The 19,472-nt window shown below is 35.3% G+C and overlaps 1 protein-coding gene across 1 annotated transcript in view; it reads left to right on the forward strand.

Annotated features, from left to right (window-relative positions):
* KCNC2 (potassium voltage-gated channel subfamily C member 2) overlaps positions 1-19,472 on the forward strand; it is a 183,391-nt gene that overhangs the window by 155,758 nt on the left and 8,161 nt on the right. The window lies entirely within an intron of this gene.

Consider the following 19,472-nt stretch of genomic DNA (forward strand, 5'->3'; position numbering starts at 1 on the left):
TGAATATATTCTCCATAGTGATGCTTTTTCAGATCTTTATATATTTAGAGCAGGTAGCTAAAGATTAGAATCTATTTTCAGTGCTGCCATAGGATTTGGGGTATGATTCTTCTTCTAACACAACTAGCCATGCAGAAGAGAGTCAGGGAAAGCTTTTTAAAGAAGTAGGTGGAGTCTAATATTTTCTCCACAGTGAAGCCTTTCCATATTCCCCCAGGAAGAATTTACCTTTTCTGTCTCTCCATTCCCATAGAACTCCATTTATATCTGTCATGTTATATCACGTTATATCTGATCATGTTATATCTGATCTATCATGGGTCTTACCTATTGTAGGTGTTCAAAAAGTATTGGTTAAATGCACATATAATGAATTTCTCAAATAGGACATAATATACTACATTGTTTTATAATTTATCTGTTTACTTGTGTGTAAAATTTAAAAAATAACTGTATGTAAATACCTTGGTGAGTTAGAGACTTTGCCATAAACTATCTAGGTGACTCTGGACGTGAGACCTAACTTCTTAGGCTTTTTTCATCCATAAATTGAAGAGGTTAGACAAAAAGCTTTTAAAGTCTAAAATTTCCTTTTCTATCAATTTGTAACAGATAAAAACTAATTGGAATATATTTCCTTGGTATATTTAAGGTAACAATATCACTTTTAAACCACATCTTGTTAAATTTGGAAATCTTTATTTTCAATTAACTAGTAAGAACAAGAATACATAGGTCAATTCCAGGTCCCAAATATGTTAGATTTATTGAAATTAATATTTTAAGCTTATTTATTAAATGGTGAATGATTACTTAAGGAGAAAGAACACATGGCTTAAAATCAGGTCCATGTAATATAACTACATCATTCAAGTAGTAACAGAGTGCTGTTTATTTCAGTAACATTAATTGAAGTTAAGTGAGTTATTTGATTTGGATATTATCCAAATCTTTCATTTTTATATGCAAATGAATTATTTCAACTGAGTAGCATTATAGTCCAAAGGCTTAAATTATCTAGGAAATTTTAATTTAGACAAAGGTTGTGACATTCGTATAATCCAACTTATAAGTGATCTTGCTCTGTTGAAAAAAAAAATTACTATTTCTTCCAATGGTGTGAGGAGCACATTATAGTTTAAGCTTTGTCTTGTAGGAAAATATTAATCTTTACTGTATTAGACATCATATAAAAACAAAATTTATAACATAACCTAAGGTAAACTATACGTTTTATTGTGACACATTAGACATTGGCTAACTATAAAAAATAGTGCCAAATAAATGGTAAAGAAATCAAAAAATGATAAAGATGGCTGAAAAGAAAATATTACTATAAAGTTAGGTCTTCTTGAATTATTCTTATATTTCTATAAAAGAAGAATAATGTCTTATTTTTAATAGATATTTGATATTGTGTTTTAAGATAAGATTTTGATAATATATTTCACATTTTTAAAAAATTGGTGCAAATGGGATCAATAGCAAATTGAAAAGATGAACATGATTTTACTTAAGAAAGTCACGAGAAGCCTGATCAAATGCTGTTTTTGAGCAGTTATAAAAATAAAATTTAGAGAAAATGAATAACTGGCAATATCATACATATTTATAATATTATAAAATTTATAAAAACTATAAATAATTAAATTTAAGTAAAATCACATGGTTATCAATTTCTAAAAAGTTAGAATTAGGTCAGACTGGGGCTTCACTGAGGCATACCAACACACTGAATGACTACATTTGCACTGCTGTTGGGGTCCTTTGAAGAAACTGAGCCAAAAAAATATTGATTGTTACTGTTTGCATCCCTACTAGGGATTCTTTGAATACCAGTGATTCAGTCTTGCGTTACCACTGAAATCCATTTTTCAAGTACTGATAATTATATTTAATTTTCTATTTTATAATGTAAATGCTAGCTAATAAGAAAATCAAATTAGTGAATAAAGATTATTAGATGTTCAGATGGTGAAGAAATTCACTGATATTAGTTTCTCTTTTCCACCTATCTAGTTGCCTATGTTATTTGGGGAAATATACACACAATTTCATAAGTTTTATATAACTTTTGTATGATATTTGTTGGTCCTATGCTACACACACATGTGTATATAATGGAGTGTATACACTCACAATCTAAATAATGCATACCAAAACGTTTTGCCTGGTGTAAAAGTTGTAAATGGCATACTTCAATGGAGGGTTAAGTCTACAAAATTCAAGCATGCAACTTCAAAATTTAAAACAAGAGAACATTTTCTGATCGGTTAAATTCAAAGTTAAAAGGCTATACACCCTGTCATAAGAAATAACTTGGAAATGACATTTTTGAGCATAATTTCTATTGTCATTTCTAAGTCCACTTTTCAAAACATCTACCTTATTGAAAAACAATTGCCACTGCTGACAACAGCGAGCAAAAATTCAATGGAAAGAAATTGTAATCTAATAAACACAGTAACAAAAAATTAGGCATCATTTCTGTATCTCCTCTATAATGCATATATTTAGAGAAATATTTATTGTCTTCCTAATACAATTATGTGAAACACTTAATATATACTTCTTGATCAGAAGAATTTAGTGTACTCAAGGTTTTTTCCAGGAAATGAAAAGTTATAATTGTTTCAAGAAAAATTGGGACACCTTATTAAAATAGTCACAGCCATAACATGGAGCTGCATCGTGAAAGATAAAGGTATTATGGGGAGGTGATATTGCTTATCCAATGTGGTTTTTTTTTTGGTTTTACAATCTTTTAGAATCCAAAAAGAGACATTGCATGTAGCACCTTAGAGTAGTAACGTAATGGAATAAAGGAACAAAGGAGCTAATGAAATTATTCCAAAATGGAATTTAAGAGAGATTAAGTGACATACATATCAATTTTTGCTTCTTGGTATTTATCTATCTTGGAATCAGTCTAGTTTTAATAATTTAATAAAAGTGTCAAACATGATGGGAAGATTTTTTATTATATCCCCATGTTAGGAACTTATAATTAAGAAATCACTTTTATAACACCAAGAAAGTGAAAACTATGTAATTTTAGTTGTAGTGTTTCAAAGTTCATCCAAATTATTATGAATCATTTGTTGGGAAAAATAATAATTGACTGTGAAAATTAATACATTGGCAAGCTAAGGAAGTGTAGACATACTTGATTAGTCTTGCTTCTGCATCTAATTTTTCTCATCCAGCTTCTCACATGCCTGAACATGTTTATCATAAATTGTGAAAGGATTTGTCCTGTCTCTGGTCCATATGCATGTTCTGCCAAAATGTATAAAAAGAAACTTAAGGATCTCAAACATTTTCTTGAATTACCACCAATGACTCAATGATTGTTTATTGAATGAAGTATTTGAGGTGATTTAGTTCATGACATGACAAGTTACGGCTTATTCAGCTCTGCTCCCCCTTCCATCCTCAACCTGTTGCTAACACACTCCTATCAAGTTCCTCCTTCTTTCATTCTGGGTTTTGAAAATCATTTTTGTGTGCAGAATAATTGCCCTTCCAGTATCAGAAAAGGCAGGTGGGTGCTCTGAGAAGGCTGATAATTTGGCACCAATTCAAGCCTAATTTCTAATATATAAATTGAACATTGAATAACTTCTAATTTCCAACTTCTCATAATACTCACTTAATATAGAGTTTTCTCCATCTCATTGCACTGCCTGCAATTTTTTCTTGCTTCGAGAACAACACCCCACTATTCCTCAGTTACCCCCCACTCCTGAATCTGACTCTGCGTCCTTGCTTTCAGATCTCCTTCCCCATTGTACGTTTCCACCTTCTTAGCATCTATTCTAACTCCTTCCTGTGCCTACAGCAACCTGGACCATGATGTTCTTCTCTTCTTTCACCTGGTCCCAAGAAACCCACAGTCCATTTTGAGTATAAATTAACTAATTCAGTATTATGGACTGAATTGTGTCTCTTGCTCACCCTGCAAATTCATATGTTGAAGTCCTAACTGTCAATTTGACTGTATTTGGAGACACAGCCTTTAAGGGAGTAATTAAGGTTAAATGAGGCCATAAGGGTGGGGCCCTAGTCCAATAAGGCTGATACCTTATTATAAGAAGAGGAAGAAATACCAGGAATGAGCACACATAAAAGAAAGACCACGTAAGGACACAGGGAGAAGGTAGCTATCTACAAGCCAGGAAGAGTGGTCTTACCAGAAACAACCTGCCTTAATCTTGGACTTAGCCTCCAGAACTGCAAGGAAATAAATTTCTGTTATTTTATTTAAGTCAGTGGTTCCCAACCTTTTTGGCACCAGGGACCGGTTTCGTGGAAGACAATTTTTCCAGGGACTGGGTCGGGGGATGGGGGGTTGGGACGCTTCAGGCAGTAATGAGAACGATGTAGGGGATGGTTCAGGTAGTAATGTGAGCAATGGGGAGCGGCAGAAGAAGCTTTGCTTGCTGGCCTGCCGCTCACCTCCTGCTGTGTGGCCCGGTTCTTAACAGGCTACGGTCTGCAGCCCGGGGGTTGGGGGCCCCTAGTTTAAGTTACCTAGCCTGTGGTATTCTGTTATGGCAGCTAGACCAGACTAATAAACCCAGATTATAGTTCATTTTCCTATCATTCTTCTACCTCCTTGCCTAAGTGAAACCTAACTTTTCCTGAGATTGCTTTTAATTAGCAGTGCCTGCTTTTGCCATGCCTTGAAAAGTACTTTTCACTTTCCTCCCTGCTGCCAAGTTCATACCATGTTTTGAAGCTTTCCTTATTTGAAGTAAAGTTGGCCCCTGTAGTTTATGCATTTAGGCCATCCCTTTTCACTGAAATTACCCACAGAATTTTTGAACCTCTTCCAATCCCTCTTGTCAACATTAGACTTTTTCACCTAGATTTCTTTTAGTAAATGCTATTCTCTGAATCAATATCTGCAGAAACTCACAGTTCTTGAATTAATCATTTTCAGAACCCTTTAATTCCACTCTCCATATGTTATTTGATGGCCTTGGAGCTGTTTTATGTAGAGGCCCTGCACTCTGGGCAAAGGAAGGCTGTGGTACTTTTAAAATATTCCTCTAATTCTTGATATTTCTCCCTTCAAAAGGCAGTGTTTGATTTCTCCCTTTTGAATGTGGGCTGGATTTAGTGATTTGTTTCTGACAAATAGAATGTGGAGAAAGTGATGGTATATAAAGTAACTTCTGAGACTAGGTCATAAAAGACATCACCTTTCCTTCCTTGTTCTTTCTGTCTCTTGGATTCCTCACTCTGGTGTGGGCAGCTGACACGTTGTGATGTTATGAAGGCACTCAAGGAGCCCTATGGAAAGGCCCACATGGTAAGAAACTGGGGCCTTCTCTCAATAGACAGTAGGAACTTAGGTCTCCTACCAACAGACTGTGAGTGTGCTACCTTAGAAATAGATCTGCCAGCCCCAGTTAAACCTTAGGTGACCACAGCTGCTGGCTGAAATCTTGACTACAACCTCATGAGAGGCTCTGAGTCAGAACCCACCCAGACCCACCCTGACTGTTGAAATTGGGATAATAAATATCTGTTGTTTTAAGTTGCTGAGTTTCGGGGTAATATTCACATAGCAGTAGATAATTATGACTTTCATGTCTGGAAGCATGGGAGCAAGGAGATTAATTAGAAGGCTGTAGTGATTTCTCAAAGAGATGATTGTCACTTGGATTCCAGTGTGTTAGTGAATTAGACTCTGAAGTGAGGAGGAAAGGGAGGCGCCAAGATGACCTCTCAGTTTTGACTTGTGTTCCATCTACTGAGATAAAGAAGATGAAGGGAAGAACAGATTTGAGGGGAAAGAAATTTTAAAATTTGGTGAACCTACTTGACACCATGTCCAGTGACAATGACAAGAAAGCAACTGAGCAAGAATGCAGTCTAGAGCTCAGCGAGGTCAGGGCTGGGAATATAAATTTGGAACCAGAAGCAAATGGATGTAGGTTTTAATCACTGGACCATATCAGGTCGCCTAAATATAGAAAGGGATCTGGAGCCAAGTTGTATGTTGTTCTATCATTTGGAGATCAAGTGGAAGAGAGGAAGTAGCAAAGAAAACTGAGAGTATTGTCCAGAGAAGTAGGGTGAAAATCAGAAGAACGTGGAAAATCATTTAGTGAGAGTGTCTCAAAGGGAGAGGACCTTTAGTGTTTACTGATTCTGAGAGTGAGAACATAAAAATATCCATTGGAATTGGCCACTGACTTGCAACTGATGACCTCTACAAGAGCCGGCTGCTGTAATTGGAGAAATATGAATGGAAGACAGACTGAAGTGAGTGGATGGCTGACTTTTAAACATTTTGTCTCTTTCTTATTGAATGAACAATTTCTACCTTTATTTGAGGCATTTGTTTCTTTTTATCTTTCCCCCCAAATAGATTAATGCTCTTTGTACATAAGAACTTGTGGTTTCTCCAGAATCTCAGGGCAGAGAGCCTTCAACTTAATAGTTGAACAAGAAATATTTATTGAATTGAATTAGACTCTTGCACAACCAACAAAATTATAGAACAGACAAGAAAGAAAACTGTAGGTCATTAAAAACATCCCATGAAGGATTACTATAACCATTTGAGACGGACTTTTAGGTACGGGGGGTCCTTCTCCAGTCCTAGTTCTTTCAAAAGCTTATCCTGTCTTAAAGAAATTTTCACATTTGCAAAATCAAAATCAACAAAGCCTGTTGGATATGCAAAAACTGTTAAATGGCATTAGATGGCTGATTTGCTTAGTATTCCTAAAATGTGTCCCTGATGCAAACAAAACAAAACAAAAATGACAAAGCAGAACAAAATAAAACAAAACCTAGATAAAATTTGGGCTGTTGCCAGATGGTTGAAGTTCTAAAAAGAAGAAATAAGGTAATAAAAAATGGGATGTTAACAAAAACCTAAAGCACAGTCACAGTTCTCTTTTCCTGATTGACTAAAACTTTTAGCACATATTTTAAAAGAAATGTTTTACCTTTAAGAATGAAAGCAATTCAAGTTGTGAGTGTCATTTTAGGGCTTACAGCATTTTTAAGATTCTACAGTGTGGAAAAGAGATACTTTGGGTTTCTTTCTAAGTCAGCATTGTGCAAGCTCAAGAGAATATTAACTGTAGGATTTTCTAGCTCTATTAAATATTCAGAAGCTTCCCTTCTGTTGTCTCTGTATCAAGGGCAAATCCTGTAAACCTTGCTTTGGAAGCTCTGAAATGAGCTAAATAATCTGTGAAAACCACCATTTCTTTCTCTAGCTAGAAGATATATTTTTTAAAAGTATGTAAAGGAGGGCTTCCCTGGTGGCGCAGTGGTTGAGAGTCCGCCTGCCGATGCAGGGGACGCGGGTTCATAACCCGGTCCGGGAAGATCCCACATGCCGCGGAGCAGCTGGGCCTGTGAGCCATGGCCACTGAGCCTGCGCGTCCGGAGCTTGTGCTCCACAACGGGAGAGGCCCCAACAGTGAGAGGCCCGCGTACCGCAAAAAAAAAGTATGTAAAGGAGGAGAACCCAGCTCATACATGTCCATTCATGCAAGTTTCAGACATTTTTAGATACTTTAGGAACAAAATGTATAGTTGACTTTGTCCAAGTAATGAACGCACAATTGCTTTCTATCCTGACACCTGTTTTCTTAGTTATTTTTGCTTATGTAGAATCAGCATTTGGTTATTATATCAGTTATTTTATAAGGACCTTGAAAAAGTACTATATATAAAGATCCATAAGATAAATCAGGAATAAAGCTTAGGAATTTCATTTTCCTGGCTTTGCTGCTTTTGCACTATTCTTGAAAAAAGTTTAGCATGTGTGCGTGCATGAGTGTCTGCATGCATATATGTGTATAAAATGCTATTTATTGGAATACTGTAATATTTATTTTCTAAATATTTGTGTTCAGTAGGGTTTAAGATTCTTGTGTTGAAAAAAAGGTGAATTCAGAGAAGCAATATATGTTACAAAACAGAGAGCTTTGACCTTAGTCTCTACACCTCAGTTCACTTTTCTTTAAAATGGGTTAGTGGAATCCACTGTGCAATATGTTTGCAGGATTAGAAGAGATGCAAATTATTTTTTTAGGACAGATGCCCTCACTGAATTTTACCTGTTAATATTATTATTGCTTTGGTTTTAGATTGTTATTTTTATTATTTTTTGGTTGCTATTTTTAAATGACAAAGGCAGTGTTGCTTTTGGCATCTTAAAACTATCCCTAGTTTTTTAAAGTATCACTTATTAATCATATAAACTGTCATTGGTGGCATAGCCTGGAATTTCTTAGTTTCCTGATGTCTCTGAGGACAACGGACACCGAATTAGATTTGGGAGGTAGAATTAGTTAAAAACAGTATAAAACAATTGTGTAGTTACCATATTTTGCTGATTGGTTATGGATAGAAAATGTCTATGATTTAGACAGTTTTATAGTACTTGGGAATGTTTGGTATTAGCTTTCATTACTAAGCTCTTATCTTCACAATTTCAGTATTATGGTCTGGTGCTGTATTAGCTGAATAACTTTTTATATTTTCTAGAATTGGCCCATTTTGTTTATTCTTATAGCACATAAAGCCAAAAAATTAAAAATTGGTAATGATCTCTATGAATAAAACTGGCTTACCCTTGTGAATGCAGTAATGTGTGTGTGTATGTGTGTGTGTGTGTGTGTGTGTGTGTTTGCGACTCGTACTTTTCAGCACCCACTAGTTTGTTAATCCCTTGCAATCTGGATTCTCTCCTATTTCTTCACTAAAAGTGTTTAATCAAGGGAAACTAAGGATGGCCTAATTATCTCATTCAAAAGTCCTTTCTCCATTTTTATCTTCTTTGAACTCTGCAGAAATTGGCATTGTTAATCCCTCTTCCTTGAAGCATTATCTTTCTTTTCTTCTCTCTGACATTGTCCTGCTCTTGTCACTCAAACTGACAATCTGTTCCCTTATTAGTTCCCTTATTAGTCCCTTATTAGTCTTAGTTTATACTTTTCTTCCTAATCTATTATGTTTGTTGTTTTCATAAGCCTTCTTAAACATCCATTTGGGGGAAGTGGTTGGGTGTAAATAAGTGAACCAAAGTTGTGTTAAACTTTGTTTGGCGTGGCCATAGTCTGCTATTGTCAATATTTATTAAGCACTACTCAGTACCATTGACATAAAATAGGAATAAAAATTCCTGCTGTCACAAGCTTGTGTTCAACCAAAGGAGAAAAAATAAAACATTACAGAAATGAGGGAAGTGCTATAGTAGAGATATGAATAGGAACCTAACAAGAAAGTGCTTAATTTTGCCTTAGATTTCAGGGATTTCTTTCAAAGACTAAGTGATCTCTGAGTTGAGTCTTGAATGTTAAGTAGTTCTTTGCCAGTCACACAAAGCAAAGAGGTGTATTTCAGACAGAAGAACTGCATGTACAAAGGCATCGTACATCATAGAAGATGGTGAGGTTCACAGCAGAAAGGTGTGTAAGGTCCACATAAAGAAATTTCTTGAATGACATACTAAGAACGTTGTGTGTTATCCTGTAATTGGGAGCCATTAAATTATTTTAAGCAGATGAGTGACATAATCACATTTGTTCCCTTAAAGGAGCGCTTATTCCTAGTAATCCAAGACAAGCTAATTAAAGGAAAATTAAAAGATAAGCCACTGACATTGGGAATGGAGAGAAGGGAGAAGAATACTAACTAGAGGTATTTCAAGTCTGAGAATCTACACAATTCAGTGATTCAACAGCCAAAGGTGTTGGGAATATAAATAAGGAATCTAGGTACCAAGCTGGTTAATGGGTAAATGATGGTCAAAGTAACAGAAAATAGGGCTTCCCTGGTGGTGCAGTGGTTGAGAGTCCGCCTGCCGATGCAGGGGACGCAGGTTCGTGCCCTGGTCCGGGAAGATCCCACGTGCCGCAGAGCGGCTGGGCCCGTGAGCCATGGCTGCTGAGCCTGTGCGTCCGGAGCCTGTGCTCCGCAACGGGAGATGCCGCAACAGTGAGAGGGCCGCGTACCACACACACACAAAAATAATAATAACAGAAAATATAAGGGAACAGGAAGATCAGATTTGAGCAGTATATTAGGCAGGTAAAGTTTGAAGTTCCTTTAAAATCTTCAATAATAAAATGTATAATAGTGTGATGGTTAATTTCATGTGTCAGTTTGACTGGGCTAGGGATGCCCTGATAACTGGTAAAACATTATTTCTGGATGTGTCTATGAGGGTTTCTGGAAGAGATTAGCATTTGAGTCCGTCCACTTGAGTAAAGATCCCCTCACCAGTGAGGGTGGGCATCATCCACTCTGCTGAGGGCCAAAAAAACAGAAGGGTGAATTAGTTCTCTCTGCTTGAGCAGAGGCGTTTATCTTCTCCTGCCCCCGAACATTGGCACTCCTGGTTCTTGGACCATCAGACTCAGACTGGGACTTACATCATTGGCTGCCCTGGTTCTGAGGCCATCAAGCTTGGACTGGGACTACACCACTGGCTTTTCTAAGCCTTCAGGGGGCAGACAGTAGATCATGGGACTTCTCAACCTCTGTAATCTTGTGAGCCAATCCCTCATAATAAATCCCTTTTTATATACTATAAATATCCTATTGATTCTGTTTCTCTGGAGAACCTGGACTAATAGAGCCATTGTTTTGATTACCTCCATATTATTTGTTAATTTACTGAGACTGAAGAACTGTATGGATTTGGAGAATTATGATTATAAATCACAAAGAAAAGGTATAACCTGAAGATTGACATTTCATGCATTGATGGCAGTTGGAATTGTGGAAGTAGATGAGATTACCAGATTTCCAGAGATTTCAATATTTAAACTGTGGACGCAGATATTTCTGATTATTCCAGATTTCTGTAAATGCCGAGAATTCCTTTGGTTAGAGTTCAGTTCATTCATGACAGCTTTAAAAGTGTTAATATGACAAATGCATGGTTTTTTATCTAGTAAAGCAGCTAATTGTATTGAAAATCACATTGGAGACCTTGTGATCTTGTATAGAGTCACTGTTGGGTCCTATTAGCTATATATAGAAGGGTCAGGAGATACCTATTTTCCTGGATTAGGATGTAACTCAGTGATGTGAGCAAATGTATTTTTAATAAAAAATAAATTTTTAAAAAGAATAGCATCTCTGAAAGAGAAAAAATAAAGTGAGAAGAGTGGCATTGTTTTACATTTTTGCAAATCTCTTTCATGTCTGACTTAATAGAAGATGGCTGGATTCTCATATCTCCTTGTGCATTCAGTCTGTTGTAATACTACATGTCATGTAGCTTCTGGAAAACTTCCCTGTAAACTGGTGTGACAATGAGAAAGGCAAAAATCATTTTAATATCATTACAAAGCTAATTTTGATTTTGTAGACCCAAACAAGGTTCTGAGGACCGCTAGAAGTCCCCAGGCCACACTTTGATAGCTGTTGATATAGTTAAATCGCTAAGGCAAGCAGCATTAAGGTCGACCCTACTGGGTTTCCAATTACACAGCCAATCAATCCCCTCCCGATTTTAAATATGGTTTTCTGCGTCTCGTAACGAAATTACAAGTTACACATAGGCTTTTGTTTTGTGGAATATAGAAAATTTGCCTCTGCCCTCTGGGAAGAATTTGAACTATTTGCAAGATGCCCAAGATCTTCAGGTAGAGGAGGAATTGAAACTCTAGTGTCCTCTATCCACATAGGGATACCTGTGGAGGTAGACTAGAGTGGACTGGAAGGTCCTGACACAGGCTTTGTAGCAAGGAAGAGCAGATGTCCACTAAAAAAAAAATCATCTTGAGGAGGAGGGAATACTAAAGCCCTAACAAATATGTTAATCTGTTTGTGGAACGGCCAGATCCATTGGAGCTATGCCTGGGCTTGGAAGACTCTCAGGACCCAGTTACCTTGGCACAGGTCCCGTTTATAGAAAGAATTACTGAGCAAGCAGATATGGCAAAAAGAGAACAATGTATTTGAGACCGAAGCTTGGGACACTCTGTGGTGTACAGCAGAGGTGACACTGCAGGGTAGACAGCCATTCATGTCACTGGGTAGAGTGTGTTTTAACCACAGCACCATAGTGTTGAAAGAAACAGATTTATGAGTCAGTGAATCTTTGGCAGGTGTTTGAAAGCTAGTCACCTCCCTTCACCTTCAACTAATCCTCCCTTAATCTCTCTCACTTTCAACTGAGTAAAATCAAGGATCCTTAAATAATTCATTTTGGAAAGTAATTGTTAGTCTAAAGAAAGATATACTGGGGTACATAAGGCTTAAAATATGCCCCCTTATGTAAAATCCTAGATCATGGTGGTGTACATCATATCATTTCAAGACAAACTGAATCATTTAAAAAATAAATTTAAGACAAATTACTATATGCTAAAGATGGAAAATTTGGTTTGGGGAGAGTTTTCAATAATTAGAATTTAGGGTATACAATTCATGTTTATGTTGTGAAATGACTATATATAATCTGTTATTCTTATGACTCAAAAGGTATAGAATTTTTCTTCAGTCTAATGAAACGGTTATAAAAATTATTTTCATGAAGTATGTTAATTGTACACTTTACATTTCATTGTGAGACTTAGAGAAGTAAATGATATTGTATATTCATATTTGATGACTTTTAATTCTAGTTCCCTAACTTTGAATATAACAATCCATTATGATAAAACTAATATTATGTACAGGCCTCTCTTGCCTGTATCCTGGAAAATTATACTTGGGTGTGAGTGGATAGGCCTTGACTGTAAACAAACAACTAAAATTTCAATGAAATCAGTCTGTGGCATAGAAAAAAAAAATGTAAGAGAATGGTATATATATTGGATAAAGGTACCAAAAAACATGATTGAAGATATTTATTAGGGGCCACATAAGTCTCAGTAGCCAAAGGAAATATTGGGGTATAGTTTCTTGATTTACAGAATCTAAATCTTATATTGTTCTATGTCTTTTGGGTTTTTTGTCTGTTTCTATGCCTATCTATATAATATATTTGTGTCTATATTTAATCTATACCTACTGTGTATAATACACATATATCCATACATATAACACATTTTATATGTAGATATAGACATAAAACATATAACTTGTTATAAACACACACATGATTATGTACAGTTACCTGTAGCTTAATCTTCTTCACTGATTTCTGAGTTTAGTAACCATGTATGTGATCAGCTTTCTTCAATCTAATTCACTACAATAAATGCAGTTAAGTTTGTGGAACTGCTTTTAAATGGTGAAACTTGGATGAAGAGAAATTGATTTTACCAGCTTCAAAAGAAGTCAAAGTAATTGTCAACTCTGCATGGAACCAGCAGACACTGGTCTCTAGTTTTCCCTGTTTGGTTGGCCTTTGAGGATAGACTTACTAATGAAAGAGACTTTTTCTCTCTCTAGAGACCACATTTCTGTAAACACCACCACACTTGTTAATTACGGCAAAAGTAGAACAAGGGCCTTGAATATGTACATAATTAAGAGCATCTGCTGAGTTTCAGGTGCTGTAGAAAAGAAGAAAATTTGCAAATGTATAATTTCTATGGACAAATAAAATCAGCTTAATGGTCATTGAGAATGAAGATCCAGGTTTAATCCTCTCTTGGTCATTACTTTCTTTGAATTTTGTTTTAAAATTAAACTTAAAATACATGATCAAAATTTTGTGAAAAATGTAAACTTTGCAGGCATTTATAAAATCAGTTATGATTCTCCATTAGCAACACACTCACCTGAGGCCACTCTTATACCCAGACATCACCACTGCTGAGAATATAGTGTTTCTATTTATTTGCATACACTAGTTGTACATAAAGAAAGAAATGGGATTGGACTCTGTGTATTGTTGTGCCACAGCCATTTAGAATAGAATCAGATACTTAGTATTTACTATGAGCCACTTGTTGTTTAATATGTTTCATTAGTGATCATTCTGTGTCAGTATGTATTGAACTACATCATTCTTTGTGATGCGATTTTATGACAATACAATGACTAGGAATATTTACATTTTTCTGGGTCTTTTCGGGTACAAGTAATGCTTAAATTAATGCCCTACATATATCCTTGTACTTTTATATACATATTTTACCCGAGCAAATTTCTAAAAGTGGAGGTTTTGGATCAGGAGGCACTATGCGCGCTGATACTTCATCATTGGAAGTCCTTGCTCTTCTCGTGTATTGATTTCATTTAAGCTCTCGAAATACAAACTAAAAACAGATGTACCTCATGTGGGATTGTGAAAACAAATTCCTTAGCATATATTTAAGTAACTTGTCTTAAAAATATTCTCATAGTTTATTTCCAAGTATTAAATTATCTCATTGACTTTCATTAAAAAATAGAGGTGAATTTAATTTTTCTTCAGATTTTTTCTCCCTTTAAGTTTTGCAATGAAGGTCCATATTTCTGACTGTGAATTAATAAGAAGTGACTTTTAAAGACAGATTCCGTGTTGTGGCCAACAGAATTTTTACATAACAAATAAATATTTTTAAAAGTGCTGCTTTACTAATTTCATAAGAACTGAGCACCTACTTCTTGTCATGGGTTAGGCCTTGTCCTTGGCTCTAAGGATAGATGTTAAATCCTTCTCTTTGAGTGTGTGAAAATTGCTACAGTATCATCAGTGATCCTGGGCTAGGGAAGCATGGAGAAGGGTCACTTAATGAGTCTTGTTCTCATTATGTTTTTAAGTTCTGGAGCTTTTGAATTAGTTATTAAGTTCAATTTTATTTATTTAGCTAGCTGGTTATTTAATATTGAAGTATAGTTGCTGTACAATATTATATAAGTTACAGGTGTACAATATAGTGATTCACACTTTTTTAAGTTTATACCCATTTACAATTATTATAAAATATTGCCTATATTCCCTGTATTATACAGTATACCTTTGTTGCTTATTTTATACCTAATAGTTTGTATTTCTTGATCCCTACCCCTATATATTGCCCCTCCCCCCTTCCTCTCCCCACTGGTAACCACTAGTCTGTTCTTTATATCTGTGAGTCTGCTTCTGTTTTTTTATATTCACTAGCTGCATTTTTTAGATTTGACATATAAGTGGTATCATATAGTATTTGTCTTTCTCTGTTTTACTTATTTCACTTAGCATAATGCCCTATAAGACCACCCATGTTGTTGCAAATGGCAAAATTTTATTCTTTTTTATGGCTGTGTAGTATTCTATTGTGTGTGTGTGTGTGTGTGTGTGTCTCTCTACACCACATCTTCTTTATCCATTCATCTGTTGATGGACACTTAGGTTGCTTCCATATCTTGGCAATGGTAAATAATGCTGCTATGAACATTGGGGTGCATGTATCTTTTTGAATTAATGCTTTGGGTTTTCTTTTTTTTGGATATATATCCAGGAATGGAATTGCTGAGTCATATGATAGTTCTATTTTTAGTTTTTTGAGAAACCTCCACTGTTTTCCACTGCAGCTGCACCCATTTACATTCCCAACAACAACATACAAGGGTTCCCTTTTCTCCACATCCTTGCCAACACTTGTTATTTGTGTTTTGATGGTAGCCATTCTGACAGGTGTGAGGTGATATTTCATGTGGTTTTGATTTGCATTTCCCTGATGATTAGTGATGTTGATCATCTTTTCATGTGCCTGTTACCCATCTGCATTTCCTCTTTGGAAAAATGTCTATTCAGTTTTTCTGCCCATTTTTTAATTGAGTTGTTTGTTTTTTCTATGTTGAGTTGTAGGAGTTGTTTATATATGTAAGATATTAATCCTTTATTGTTCATATCATTTGTAAGTACGTTCTCCCATTCATTAGGTCATCTTTTTGTTTTGTCAATGGTTTCCTTTGCTGTGCAAAAGCTTTTAAGTTTAATTAGGTCCCATTTGTTTATTTATGCTTTTATTTCCTTTACATTAGCATATGGATCCAAAAAAATATTGCAGTGATTTATGTCAAAGAGTGTTCTTCAATTATATCTCAATAAAACTAGAAGAAAAAAGAATAGTTCTAATAAAAAAATAAAATGTTCTGCCTATGTTTTCCTCTAGGAGTTTCATAGTATCTGGCCTTACATTTAGGTTTTTAATCCATTCTGAGTTTATTTTTGTGTATGGTGTTAGAGAATGTTAGTTGTTGAGTTCAGTTACATATATTTTAATGCTAACCTGAAACAGAAAATGATGAAACATAAAAATATACCACACTTTCCCCCTGTTTCTCTCAGCCTATTATATATACCTGGAGATTCTACTTGAATGTTTGCTTCGAGGTTGATTGACCTAATACCTTCTATGTAGAATCTGGACTCTGAGGACTTCTACTCCATAATTGCTAATTGGAAAAAAAAAGGGAGAGAGAGAGAGTTTGGGGCACTCTATGTTGCTAAGCATGGGCACTGAGCTTATGGAGAAAAAGTAACTACTCACTGGACGCACAAGCCAATATTTTAGTAGGATATTCCCAGCCTGAAACTGCCTTGGGTGAAATATCAGTTCTGTGAATTCAGTCAACATGCTACATTTTGTCTGGAAAGCTTTCTAACATTTTAATTAGTATTTAACATGCCTCTTTTTATTTTCATTTAATGCTTGTAGGAGTCTGTGGTCTTATCACAGGGGAAAAGGAAGAGAAAGATGGCAGTATAAGTTTCTTCCCCAACTCCCTGGTAAGATACAAACTTCATTAACAGAATGAATGGAAGCTAACATTGGCAACATTTGGACCTGTAAGCCAATTCAGTTTGCTTCAGCTGTAAATTTGGCTTTTTTGCTTCAATATGCGGACTTTCATTTTTCATTTCTGTTATTTCCTTTTTTCACATCATTTTTATCCTCACTAGAATATAGTCTACCTTATTTTGTTAATTTATTCATTCTTTATTAATTTTTCCATCCTTCTATTCATCGATCCAGCCATACTAAATACTAACTACTGTGACAGAAGCAGGAGGTACAGAAATGAATATGACATCATTCCAGTCCTTAAACAGTTCCCAGTTCAGTGAAGAGGAAAAACAAATAAAACCTTCTTTTTCCCCATTTATTTCCTTCTTAATTTTTAAAAAATATTATTCAATCTAACCTCATATTTACCATTCTCGGCTTAACTCAGTGAGTCAGGAACAAAAGAAGACATTTTCTATATCCAAGACTCTTAGATTTAAGTTCAGGTAAAGTGCACAAGTTCCTTGCTAAAGGAATCCAAATGTGGCCTCTGGATAATTCTAGATCTTCAAGGTTTCTGGAGTCACCCTTTCATTTGATACTCCAACTAAGTTCCTAATAAACTGAGACCCTATTCTTCATTCCATGGGAAGCTCTGTCTCCCAATATCTCCAAGGACTTTATTGGGAGCTGCATTTCTCCTTATTACGTTTTACTTTTATTTGTTACTCTCTTATGGTTTTGAATCTCAGTACGTATTTTGCCTCTCGTGGTTGACTGATGTCCTCTTTTTTTCTCCCATGGTCCAATGCCTTCATTACTCAAAGCACCTTCAACACCAAGCTGTTTTGTACAACCACCTTTTGCTGAAGGCCTAACAGAGCAAGCATCATCTTAGAATTTAATATTCTCCATTGGTCTCCCAAAGTTCTGCTGCTGTACCTGTGGGGGGATTTCTCAATTGTTTGTGCTCATATTATGGGCCTCTCCTCCTTCACTTTAGAGACATTTTCCACTTCCTTCTCTTCAGAATTCAACTTCCTTCCAAGGTCCTCACTTGCAGGCTGATAGAGGCCAACTTCCAATTTCCTACCATGTTATTATGAAGCATACTTTGGTTCTCAGTTACAACTCTTGTTCTAGACCATACCTAGTGTCCTTAGCCTTTATAAATAAAAAATGACCTATCAAGCTGATTTTTAAGCAAAATAATGAGGTACTTCTAAGATGAATGTTGTATATTTCCAGGAATATCAAAGTTTGTTTCCATTCTTTATACTCTTTTTAGTTTCCGATTATAGTACTATCACACTCCAGCAGATTTACATAGTCTTTAAAAGCTAAAGATATACTGAGTTATAAAGATTACAATGAAGAATAATACAAATACAAAAATCATCATGTAGTTCTTTAAATTATGCTAATAAAAATATTTATAAATGCAAGTTCCAATGACATAAAAACAGACAATTTTTGGTTTCTAAAGTTTTGTGTCTTAGAATTGTGTATATTTAGAAACTATTCCGTTGCTTTGTTTATTCACAGGTATTTGTGTAGTTCTTTAAAGCAGATAATCTCAGGCCAAAATTTTTTTTTTTTTTTTTTAGTCTTTTTGTGTATCTCATGTATTTGGCGAGATCTGTATATCTCGTCCATTGAAGATCAACCAGGGGCAAAAAAAGAGGTGGTTTCAATCTCTTCTTGAAACTTAGATCTTTTCAGTGTCATGGTTGAGATGCAGGATATTAGGGAAGAGCTTTGGGTTTGGGATATACCCTATTATTTCTAAATAATGGTCTCCCTCCACTTGACTGATGACCTCCTCCTGCTGAATAATTCATTTGTTTAGACATTCAAGGAATAGTCTCTTGGTATTCATTAAGCATGCTCAATCTAAGAGCATTATCAGAGAGCACCAGAAATCTGCCAGCTTCTTTGAAAGCCTCTGGTGCTGACAAATGGCAACAGTGCCATTTACTAAAACAACTGGGTTTCAAGTTTTCAGATCTTTAATATTAAGAAGTATGTGATACCAAGAAAAATAAAGGTTTCAACATATTTGTATTCTACATTTGAGAGTTTGGTAGTTATGGGAACAGAATTGGGGGCAAAACTTACCAAGTTAGTGTCTCAGGTCTATCACTTTGTAATCTTATGACTTTGGAGAAGTGACAAACTCTGTGACTGTAAAAGGTGATGGTGTAGTGTTGTTATGAGTGTTGACGTGAGTTAATTACGTAAATTGCTTTGAAGACTGTCTGGCGCTAGTAAGAACTATATAAGTGAGAGCTTTTATTATTATTCTGTATTAGTAGGTGTGTATTCATATATTATTGACCAAAGAAATGTTGAATTTAAAAAAAATCCTGCAACTTTATAACATATTACTTTAACATTTGGAGTTCTTTTTCAGGACAGGAAGAAGACTGCCTTTTAATTTGTTCCTTAACTCTTTCTCTCTCTTCAGTCTCGATGCCTCCTCTTCCTAGATTTGCTTTTTTGGACAAGACTCTGCCTTAAGTTGATATAATATAAATGGTAACATAGCTCAAATTTTTTTTTTTCATGTTCATACCTCATGACAATCTGAACATTATAGAAGAAACCTACAGTTAAATATGGGTGGCTACCAAATTTCTATCAGTGTGGACTGTACCTTTTATTTATGGTTGTAAATCTTGATCTAATATGTGAAGATCTCTAGGATGGTAAAAAATATCTGGAGCCATTGTCTACATTTATTTTTTTTTCAGCCTGTTGCCCTTTAACATTCTTTTGCAAGGATTTTTATGCTCTTTTCACAGGTATAGTGTCTTACACAAAAGAGTCAAA

Source organism: Lagenorhynchus albirostris, chromosome 11 (assembly GCF_949774975.1).
Source record: "Lagenorhynchus albirostris chromosome 11, mLagAlb1.1, whole genome shotgun sequence".
In the NCBI taxonomy this organism is placed as follows: Eukaryota; Metazoa; Chordata; class Mammalia; order Artiodactyla; family Delphinidae; genus Lagenorhynchus; species Lagenorhynchus albirostris.